The sequence below is a fragment of the Astatotilapia calliptera genome, chromosome 6 (assembly GCF_964374335.1).
Source record: "Astatotilapia calliptera chromosome 6, fAstCal68.1, whole genome shotgun sequence".
Classification (NCBI taxonomy): Eukaryota; Metazoa; Chordata; class Actinopteri; order Cichliformes; family Cichlidae; genus Astatotilapia; species Astatotilapia calliptera.
This window is the reverse complement of record NC_137427.1, coordinates 31,084,765-31,097,430: the sequence shown is the minus strand read 5'-3', so window position 1 is coordinate 31,097,430 and position 12,666 is coordinate 31,084,765.

Here is a 12,666-nt window from a genome sequence, read left to right as displayed (position 1 = left end):
TTTGAATATCGAGCTGATGGTAATCTTCTCTCACAGAAATTATACATCTGATTTTGAGGTTTAGCTTTGTAAGTAACCAGGTGAGCATATCAGGGGACAGTTTGTCTGCACTTTATTTCTCTCATGATGGTGATAAAAATCAGTTTATTTTTTCATTTGATGGGTCAAACTACACGTTTACTCTTATGCTGTGCATTGAAATTTAAAAGGATAACTAGCTAGCAAATTCTGAAAAGAATGTAAGTGTAGTCTGCCGTAACGCCACGTTTAGGAATAAACAAGCACAGCATATTGGCACAAAGACCCCAACTAACTGTCAAGCATGGAGGTGGAGGGGTGATGATTTGGGCTTGTTTTGTAGCTGCTGAGCCAGTTGCGAACGCCTCAACATCGATCCCAAACATATCAACAATCTCGAACAGAATGGCTGAAAAAGGAAAGAATCAGAGAGTTTCAGTTGCCTAGTGAAAGTTCAGACCTCAACCTGATCGAAATACTGTGGATGTGTATAAACAAATCCCTGCTAACCTCAATAAAAGAAGGCAATGATATACAAAAGAGTTGGTCAAATTTCTTCCATGACAACACAAGGTACTGATAAAGTCATAGAGAAAATGACTACTTCAATTATTGCTGCAAAGAGTCATGAGAAAACTTTTTTCACAGTACTGTAAGGAGCTGGGCCTTGAAATTTCAGCTGGTAGCTACCAAGCGTCAGTTTCCTTCTTACTGTATGTGGATGTCTCTTTAAATACTAATGTTTCTGTCATCATGAGGTCTCCCAGATGATACATTGGTGCTGTACGATAAGATAAAACTTGATGCACATTTTACTAATTTTTAGCAAATGTTCTTAGTTTTAAAATTATTTTAGGGAGTATAACAAGTTAATGCGGAAGGCAGATTCAAATACGACTCAAAAACACACAAAAAAATATCACGCTTTTTATTATCCCAAAAAAAAAATCAGGCAGCTGGGACAACTCGGAATAGGATGGTACACCTGTAACTAAGATCCATGTGATACAAATTAGTGTATCGCAGGTAATCACAGAGAAGGAAAACACACAAGGGCAGGATGTCAGGATCTGAAATGATAGGATGGCTCAGTTAAAAAATAATAATAATAATAATAGAAAACTTCACAATACAAAGTAGAGTCAAAGATTGAAGAAAATAATAGCACTGTGTGCTGTATAAAGCACCCCCCCCCCCCCCCCCCCCCAAATAAAAAAAAAAAATTAAAAAAGATTTGATGATAACTTGTTTTCCGATGTTGGACCTCAGCTTGAAATCAAAAAGAGCCCAGCCGTGTTACACGGGATTTGAGTTGAACGAGCTTGGGACAAGCACAGCTGCAAAGGTTAACCTGCTCATTATAATTTAAGTGGCTATTATGGGCTGAAAATGAAGAGATTACACAGCCAGAAATTAGTCAGTGCTGCTTCTTAAAACTGGCAGTCTCACAGAAACACACACTCGCATTCGCACAGATGAGCTCACGTACACGAAATGCATACTGTAACACAGCAGATGTACAGACGAGGCAGGAGTCACAGGCGGTGGCGTGCTCATGGATAACAAGATGAACAAAATATTGGATTGATAGAAAGCGATGGAGGATAATAAAGACAGTGGAAACATCACAAATGGCCATTCTGTTGCCATGGTGACTGTGATTATATTGTGTCTAACTGCTTTGAGTTCAGGTCACTGCTCAGAAACATCCACTTATTTTAGCACAAAAATGAAGAGACATTAAAGCAAATGAAATTTCTTGTGTATGGACACTAATCTAAAATTTGTGGATTCATTCTACAGACCGTGCTGACAACACTCAGCATTACTGAGTCTGCATCACTGGCTTCTTTTACACAGGCTGAGCTTTTTTCCATTCTCTGGAGAGAACAGGTGTGATCCTACCACCTCCCTTCACTGCCTTTCCAACAGCAATAATTAGCTGATTATAATCACCAAGGCAATGCTTTTTAATTACAACAATTATACACAGGGCTAAATGAGGTTTTTACATTCAGGTTGTAATGGCAAGAAGCATAATTCAAGTGACAAAACTGAAACAACTGAACAAGCATGTGTAACAAAATGTGATCATATTAGTCTTTGGTTGAGCAAAACTGCTCCATCTTTCGATTTGCAAACAGCAGGACTAAAAGAAACAAGCTGCTGTGAGTGCTGAAAAACTGCAGTTCCTCGGCTGGCCACTTGAGGCTGGCTACCGAAGTGAGTCAATTCTTGCAGACTCGCATGTTAACATTCTCCTCTTTAGAGGGTAAAAAGAGGGGTTCACAGCCTGGAAAAAAAACTGTTAATTTCTCCCTTCATACCAAATGTTTGCACTATAAGAAAAAAATCCCAAGATGCAAAACAGCCAAAATGTTAACGGTTGGCAGCGTACATTTTATGAATCAGCTTCACCAGATGTTCTGACATCATGGTTTCTTTTCAGCTAATACAGGAAACCCAAAGGAGACCAATCAGATTGTAAGCTTTGTAGTTTTTGTCACGTTTTCCGGCGCTGAACTCAAAAGGCAGAACTCTGAACTATGCAATCAAACAAGTGGGTTTGTACATATATAAAGTGAGGCGGGGAAAAGAGGATTCCAAGTGCAGGTCCAGACCTGGGAAAAGGGGAACACACGCTCACACTCCACTATGTACAGTCCAAATCCAGACAGTGGACTCTCACTCACGGTCAACTGGGAAGGGTCCAGAAAAGACAGGTTCAGATCCCAGAAAGTCTACACAAGGGAGATGGAGACAGACGTCAGAGAAACACTCAGGAGCACAGGGAGAACAACAAGAGACTAAACCGGGCTACACTAACACTAGTAAGTACAACACTTCAGTGAGGAACGCCAGCCAGGCCTTAAGTTTGGTTGGTGTTTGTCAGCCGTGAGGAGCCACAGGTGCGTGTGCGTGGGTGTGAAGATCAGGTGACCACTGGTAAACAGGCACCACACCCCAGGACATCCACTGGTGGATCATGGCAGTTTGGGGTTTGACTTTCTCTAAGTGGGAGTTGTTGGGTCTGTGTTTCCACAAGCCCCGCTAATTCTAGAGACTTATTCATCATGAAGAAAACAAGACAGTCGATCGATCAAACACTTGCGCAAGGGAGGCCTGTGTCCACCACGAAAATGACCTCGACGACGACCTCCCTTGCTGCCCTTTTTATTGAGACACAGTTCACACAAAACACGTCAGAACAAAGCCACGCCCCCTTGGTTCTAAGACAAAGCATTTTATGTACATTTGTGAACTTCTGTGAGAATGTGTGTGTGCGTGCGTGCGTGCGTGCGTGCGTGCGTGCGTGCGTGCGTGCGTGTGTGTGTGTGTGTGTGTGTGTCAGACCTCCTGCTGTCCAAAGGGTCGTAAACGCAGGAAGCTTACATCAAAAGAAGCAGATCTTCCAGATAGGATGTATCTGCAATAAGACATTACAGCCCCCCACCAGAACCTCGAGAATCTGGGGGGAAGGACAGTGGAATTCCTTTCATCAGAGTTAAAACACTGTACAAATGGTAAACATAAAAATGACAAACATTTAACAATTTAACTCTAACAGGAGTTCTCCTAGAACTACTCTAGGGACAGGATGGCGCACAGAGGTTTAACTGCATTAACAGATTTACTTACATTACACATGGGAATGTGACCATGATATATTTGATCACATTTAACAGTTGTGATTTCTTAGTTAAATTCATTTTTATTGACACTATCAGAAATATTCAGCATCACGATAATTCCGGCCACGTGCAGACAAGTCCTGTTGTCTGAGAATATGATTTTACTGCTGCACTTTTTCTCTTATGACTTAATATAGTGACTCAATTCCAATTCACTTTCCACTTGCAAATGCAAAGTGTCTCTTAATTAAGTCTTTTGGAGCAAGCATGCTGGCTCAATCTCAATGCCCACACTCACAGACTTTGAGACACGTTCCCCTTCAGTCCTTGAGAGCTCTGGGCTATCCCACTGTTAAATCGGCAATGCATGAGCACTCTCTATTGCAGACGTTTTAAGCCCTTTATGCACACTTTCCTGTTCAACAAGTCTGCGTTTCTACAGACTTTGCCTGAGGGAATTACCCACAGTTCATAGCGCTGTGACTTTAAACGTTTACCAGGGAAAGCCTGGGAGAATTAAACAGTAAACAAACAAGGGCATAATCAGCCACTCCACTGCATTACAAGGAAAAGGAAGATGGAACTATGAAGCAATGTTATAGCTTTAATTGTGTGCAGTTGCTTTTCTTGTGATGGCAAGATGATGAAAGTCATATATTGTTTAATCAGATATGAGCCAACGGGATTTTTCTTAAAACTGTACATGTCAACAAATACTGCCTGATCTCTGTTTACACTTTCTCAAGCTCGTGCAGCCTGTGGCACTCAATCATTTATCAGGTGACTTCAGTTAAGTCTGTGAGGGTTTACTGATTGGGCCCTTAGGGTGGAGATTGGAAATGAGCCACTGGCAGGCTGTAAGAAACCTTCACCTTTTTCAGATGGAAACAGAAGCTTCGAGCATCTGTGGTGATTTATACTGCTATCAGATGGATGTATTATTCCACAGATTCTGCCTTCAAACACGAAGCACTGCCAATATCCTTTTTTTTATATTTCCAACAAAGTCATTTCATGTTATTTATTAGTAAGGAACTGCCTCTGAAATAACTATAGGGAACTTCTATTTGTAGGTGTGTGGCACGCCATCCATCTGGAAAACAAGGCAGGTGGTGTGCTGGTGAAGATTGTGCTTAATAAACCTGCATACTTTGTATGCAGTCTTCACACCATGCTGTTATTTTACTGTTGGCCAGTTTTGAAAAAATAAATAAATAAAAAAGGTCTGTACAGATAACCTGCTATGCAGCGGTAGGCTTTATGCTTTCTAGCTCAGTCACCTGACCTTCCACACCTGCCTGCTCACCTGCTTCCCACTCCATACTGAGCCATTCAGCAGTTTTACTCCCTACTTTTCAAACAGAGTACAGTATCAAGTCAATTACACTTTGTAATACTGATCTGGTCACTTAAGGAATAGAGTACTGTTTTGACTTAGCTGACTGAAATGAAATAAACTAGCCTGGATCATCATTTTTTTAATTTGACTTTCCAGGTTGTCTTTAAATTCAATCCTCTGTACACCGATCATTTCCATTTCCATCAAACGATGTGGATAAGCAAAAGAGGCAGGGTTCTTTTAATTGTTTGAATGATGTATATTCAATGTGGTAGCCTTTCCAGTCCTGTTTTTTCTTTTTTTCTTTTTTTTGTTTGAGGGGGGGGGGGGGGATTTTCAAATTCCCATCATATCCAAACTAAGTCCTGTTTGCTTTTACTGAGTCATGATGTGAATGCCAATTAGCTTTGTCTGGTGCTTGGATATGGGCATGTAGTTTAGAGTGTTTTTGCTTTTTAAAAGCTGGCTCTGAAATAAGCGAACCAAAGGGTCATTTGTGGCTAAAAAGGAACAAAAAAAAAAATCACGCACACACACACACACACACACACACACACACACACACACACACACACACACACACACACACACACACAAACAATCCTGGAAGCCGGTATAAAGCTGTAGGTTGATGTGTGGATTTATCATATAAGCAATCAGAAGAACAATCATTCAGTCTGTTGATGCAGCATTAAATCTTATGTTTTCACATAGAACAACAACAATAACAATAATAGTTGTAATAAATGTATATAGCACATTTCTACACATGGCGTCTGACTGACACTGTTTGTCGAGCATTGCAATATCCAGAGGTGGGACCAAGTCATTGTTTTGCAAGTCTCAAGTAAGTCTCAAGTCTTTATCCTCAAGTCTCAAGTCAAGTCTCAAGTAATGTCAGGCAAGTCAGAGTCGAGTCTCAAGTCACTGGTGTAAAAGTCCGAGTCAAGTCACAAGTCTGAAACTTTGAATTTCAAGTCCTTTCGAGTCTTTAAAAAAAAAAAAATATAATAATGTTGCAGTTATGCTAAATGTAAATATTAGACCATGTAATTTTAAAATCTGTGTTTTTCTCAACACATGACAAAATAGTGAACTTAGAAAATATACACAAATTGTGAAATTGCACCTCTTTAAAATGCAGCTCAATTAAACCTAGCTCCAAGAATAATTTTCACCGACAGTTCTGAGATAAGCTGCATGTTATTCTTGGATGCGGTTGTAGGACCAGCTTTAAAATCGCATGACAAAAATATCATACACATTAAAAAAAACTGTATCACCAACGTAGCCTGGACAACATTTGCTAGTTAGATGAAGTCAGCTATCTCATCGTAGCATATTTATATGCATATTTATAATCATACGGTTCTTGGAGTGAGTGCATACACTCATGAAGTTTAGTAACTTCAGGTCACAGCAACAAGCCCAGGTACAGTTTACCGACGGATGGGTACAGGACCTTGAAATGCACCGTGTCGAACGAAAGACCATCGTACGTATCATAAGTTTACCAGTCTCACAAATCGTCGTCATAAATACACATTCCTTAACAGTTTATTAATATAACCTTTGAGCTCAACGGTAATTAATTAGTAGTGGAAATAATTTCTGGTACCCATCAGGGAAATGTAGCAGTGACAATAATACTGTATGCTGTAATCGTACTGGACAATTAGTGATACAAAAAACCTGTTTTATCCTGTGAATAAAAGTATATGTTTTTGTCAATGTACCATAATAACAGAAGCGAAACGCAATATTGTGTCAGGACAATTCACTATTTATGCACAATAAACAAAGGAGCATAGCGCGACAATTTCTGTTCAGCGCCAGACTTGCTTGTAACCTATATCACCAATTATGTTATGAAAAATGACGTATTAACTACTAAAAAACACTGACCTTCGTGTAAATGCTTGGAGCAGACTAACCTGTGAGCTGGAGTGTTCTGGGACGTTATATTTGATCTTTGAATGGCTGCAATCCAGGCCATCCGTCGCCTCTTTGTTACTTCGGAAACATGGCTCGAACAATTTCTCTTCAACGACGTAATCCGATAACAACCGATCTCTTTACCCGTCGGCTTCCCGTGGCTGTCATGCGACCGGCTATTGCAGTTAATAATACAACAGCTTCTTGACATTTTTGTGTTTCTTTTTATCGCTGTATAACTGATTTTAATTGAAAGCCTGCGCGCGCTAGTACCGCTTGCCACGAGTTCCCAGAATCCTTTGCGGTTCTACCCGTGAATGACGTCACATTTTCAATCTCTATATAATATGCATGTTAAATTTTATATTTGGGGTAAAATATCAAGTCTTTTCAAGTAAACTGGTTCAAGTCCAATTCAAGTCCCAAGTCATTGGTGTAAAAGTCCAAGTCAAGTCACAAGTCTTAGAACATTTTTTCAAGTCAAGTCTAAAGTCATAAAATTAATGACTCGAGTCTGACTCGAGTCCAAGTCATGTGACTCGAGTCCACACCTCTGGCAATATCCAAGTCAATAAAAGGAAAAAATATATAACAGCATGCATAAGGTTTGGAAATTGTGACAGACAAGAATGATCTAATTTTGGGAATTTGGTTAAGCCAACAGCTGCATGACTGGACAACTTTTTCTTTTTTTTTACATGTGCATCGAAAGTGAGCGCAGTATCAAAAATCACTCCCCTGTCATGAGTGCAAGGCTTGACATTTTGGTCAGTGAGTTAATTTTCCTGTAGGCTCAGGCAGTAGAACTTTTAGAAAGGTAACTAATACATTGGATTTACTGTCAGGGAAAAGTGCAGGTAAATAAATTGTCAAGGCTACTGGGATTGGAGAGGGACATGTGTCATCTGCATAGCTGTAACGGCAATGTCATGATTATGACTGATCTGATCAGGAAACATATATATTAAAAAACAAGAGTGGGCCAAGGATAGAGTCTTGAGGAACGCCGCATTTTAAACTGAGAATTAGAATATTTGAATTAAAATTAGCCTTTTTTTCTAAAGATGAATGCCACCACCATGATTTGTGCAAAAATAGCCTCAAACCAGTTCTGAAATCTTGAGTTGACCTTTTTGCCCATTACTATCTTGTTTTTTGAAACTGGACATAGCAAGTGAGAGATGAATCTGAGTGAGGAACCAAGAACACTGGACTCTCAGATGTTTGTCAAGCACAAATTAAGTATACTCTAAAACATTTATTTGATCTTAAATTTAACCAACAAAGCAAGCATTAAGTTGCATTTAGTGAATATTACACTAAACTCACGAAAAAAGGTTTCTATTTACAAAAAGTGAGTCCTATAGTTATTTTTCCACAGATTTATGTACAACCAGGCTTCAGACCTTTCTCAGACCTGAAGGTCAGAATCCTTCTTATATTTATCATTTACATTCAAGTTTCTAAGAAAATAAGAGGGAACAGCATAAGTGAGGTGTGAGTCATCTTCTTTGCAGACGCTATTATCTCAAATAGTTTAACAGAAAATGTTTGTGTGCTCCTATGTTACCCTCCAAAGAAAAGCTGGTTAAGGTTCTAATTTTCAAGAATTTCCATGTAAAACTAATTTGGCACTAATAACAGGGAAATATCAGGCTTTTATCTATCCAGTAAAATTAGATTAGCAAGTAACTGTACCTAATGGTCACTGCTTTTATTTCCCCTATAATTAGTACCAAATTGCGCAGCTCTTTCCTGGCAGCCACACAGGAAATTACCAACCCATAATTTAGTGTCATCTTCACATCCAATAATGGTTGCACTTTTTAAAAACACAGGTAGCAGGAGGTTTTTCAAACACACACACACACACACACACACACACACACACACACACACACACACACACACACACACACACACACACACACACACACACACACACACATATATATGTGTGGATTCTTGTGTCAGTATTGTGTCACTGCTGCCTATTGCATGCAGTAAACCACGGTCGTTGTCTGGTATTGCAGGTTGTGATGTTATCCTTGCAGACACGTTACATAACAGCTTGGCACACATTTTTATTCCGCTTTCTGAGACAAGTGAACATATTGTTGAATGCACATCTCAGTGATAGACTGCAGGCAGACAGACTCCTGGAAAATTTACTCCAGTTGCTTTGTGCACCTCCACCTTTATGTCTCACTTTTACCATCTATCTCTTGCTCCTTTGTTTGGCCACCTCCCTGCTGTCTTTGGCAGGGCCCCAGTCAGTCTGGCATGGTCCCTGCTGCAAGGTTCCCTTCTCCCCATCTATCACCATCATTGGCTCAGATTTTCTGCATAGTGGAAGCACCTCTCCGGAAGACCTGCCCGAATTCCACACAGCGATGCAGTCTCACACGCCCACACACACACACACACACACACACACACACACACACACACACACACACACACACACACACACACACACACTGTTCATTTAGACACACAATCACGACTTGGACAAAATGCTGCTCCGCAAGGAATAGACAGGTGGATATATCATTTTTATCTTTTTATTTATTCATCTCTATCTGTCCATGTATCCCCTGGCTTTTTGTCTCCTGGGCGGAAATCAGCCTGTTGAATAATTTAGTGCTGTTAAAAAGAGACCACCTGAGGGGAACAGAAGGGGGAGAGAAGGAAACAGAATAAGGAGAGTTAAAGTGAGGAAGGAAAGACAAAAAGAGAGACCTTTGGAAGAGAAACGCAATCCCGATTTGGGAGATAGTGGGGCACACCGATGCAAAGCAAAGCACACAGAGAGACATGATCATGTTTAATTAATAATGGAGAGATCAGCCTATTTAACAAGGACACAGGCTGAAAGACTAGCCTGAGAGGAAAGCATGGGCTGGTGGGAGGAAGAGGTCAGGGAAGTGGCAGATAGTTTTCCTGCTTGGGTGTAAATGAGCAATGAAGAGGATGCTGGGGTCTGAGAGAGAAAAGAGAGGCATAAGGTTCCACCCGGGCTCGTCTGCTGTTCTATTAATAGAAGCCCTTGCACATTGGGGAGGGAAATCCAGCCAATTAGAATCAAGCTCCAGTACCAGCGGTAAACCCCTTACTCAGTCTCTCTCTCGAACATTCATAGAGATGTCAGCTGCGTTGTCTTTGTCACTTATTGTCACCTGGATCTTCTCTTCAGGGACCTCCGTGGGAAGCTTTCCACCAAGAACACTAATGATGTCCCCTCACCGATGTTTGGTTGGTTGTGTTGTGAGAAGGAACATCACAAGAAATGGTTGAAATTCACAGGTCTGATTATGTGATGCTGTGCTGGTTTTGGGGAATTTTGAAAGTAATGGTGATCTAAATTAGGAGTTGCAGCAATTGATACACAAGCTATGAATTTGTTTTGTGTAAGCATAATTACTATACAGAGGCAATAGACTAGGAAATTTATTTTATCTAGATCATCCCCTTGAAATGCAACATCTCATTTTCAATTAGTCTAAAAATGTCTTTATTTATATCCGTTAGCCAGTAAACACTAGATGCTGAATGGTGTTTGGAGATTACACTTCAAACCGTATAGGTTTTCAATGAGGAGAGCCTAATGAAAAAAGGCAATTATTTTTGATAGGCAGACAAGGCTGTCTGCCAATCACACAATCATGTCCTTGGTTCGCACACAAGGACGTTGCTTTCCGAATTGTTTCGGTCTGTTTACAACAATTCGTTCATAAGGAGGTGTGTGTTTGCTCTCCAGGAAAAGTGGGGGGAAGTTTCATTCACAAAACTGCAACCTAAGAAGAAGCTGCCAAATTGTGACACATGGAGGCGTGTTGTCTGCAGTCACTTGTGTCACTATAAGAAATGCTGCTAAATAATAAATGCTACAACTAAGATGGGCATGAAATATATCTTCATTGATCCAGGCAGAGACGCTCCAGCTTTGCATATTATATATCAAAAGTATAAGAAGCAAGGTGCAGCCAAGGTTCAGCTCCTCGGGATCAGGATGTAAGCCACCACCTTGTTATAGGCCGCAACAACATGAGAATTTACCTACTTTGTTTTTGAGAAATCAGAAGAATCCCACAATCCCAGGTTTGAATTCATAGTTAATATTAGAGTTGTAGGAATGACTGAATATTATATGATGTTGAGGTTACAGGATGATCGTTTACACCAAACTGCATAAATAAGGCAACAGCAATGATGCTCTGCTGAACTATATCAACAAAGCCTGAAGAAAAACTGATTTTATAATAATTTTACATTACATAAATCTTTGTTCATGTAAATGTTTCATTTGCTTTTGGAAGTATTAAGAAAATTCAGCAAAGAAACCAGGAATATAGTTTCACCATATGGGGTAAAACAAATGTTTCTTTATCCTTCTTCAAAACAGTTATGAGCGATACAATTTACAAAATTAGCATCATGTTGTCTTCAACAAGATGTGAAGCCAGTGATTAAGCACAATTATTGATCAGGAAATTTAAAGGGCATATTCCATTGTTATAGATCAACTTGTGACTATTTTTCACCCACAGAGGTCGCCCCCTGCTGCCATTACTAAATATATTCAGCTGTTGGCTTCAGTTTTGTGCTCCAGAGGTATGCCCGTGTTTTATCTACAGATAATGGTCCACTTCAAGAATATGCCAGTGATCTTTGATCATATTCTCTATAAACTCATTTTACATCGTGGGCCACATGCAGTTCATTTTGATCTTAAGTAGGCCACACCAGCGAAACTGTCCTTTCTGTCAGTGAAAAGAAGTTTAACGGCACATTTAGCGGAGATGTTATTTCAGCTGTATTTCTTAGTTTCTCTACATGATAAAGAAATTCTGCCGCACTAAATGAAAGAAATGTGTCAGCATGACTCTTTTGGCTTATGCTGTAAGAAATAAATGAGTAGAACTGCAGAAAAAGTGCTGTCAGACTGTGCTGTAACAGATAGTTTCTGTTAATCAACAGTAACGAACATTAGTTTTCTTTTTCTTTCTTTCTTTTTTTTTGTTTCTTTACCATGGGCCCAACCATTTTCCAAAGACGTCCAGTGGGCCAGTTTGGAGTCTTTGCCAGGCCGATTACGGCCACCAGGCCTTATGTTTGACACCGTACAGCATTAGATACAAGTGAACACTGTATAATGCAAATGATTTTATGTTGCTTTTCTTTTCAGTTGAAAGTAGCAAAACATTTAGTTTGTGACAAGTTGGAAAAGTTTAATTATAAATTTTCTGACTCAGTTATCCAAAAGCCTAATTTGGATGCAAAAGTCCCCTTTTAGAGCTGCAGATCTGTTTAATTCTGTTAAACTGACTTTGGATGATTTAACTGCGTTGGTTTGTTTTGGTATCACATACTGTATCTTTACTGAGATGAAGGGTCAATGACTGTAGGGTTTATGCGTTTTTGATCTTTGCAGCTGTGCTTCATGCAGCTTGTTGACATGCCAAGTTGGAGACATCATCTCTCATACCGTAGTCAGGAATCCAGCACATCTCATTTGTTCCACAGACTCGAGGCTGAGATGAAAAGTGAACACTTGCTGCCTATAATTCGGTCTGAACTAACCAATGTATATACAGCGAAGGCATGACTCACATCACTTTCATACTCATCAAACCATTCAGTGAGCTTCTTTGCCCTTTAGGGAAGCATTTGTTATGCTTCACAAATCATTTATTCAAGTTATTCATGTTTGTCACGCCTCTGTAGTTGTCAGACATATCT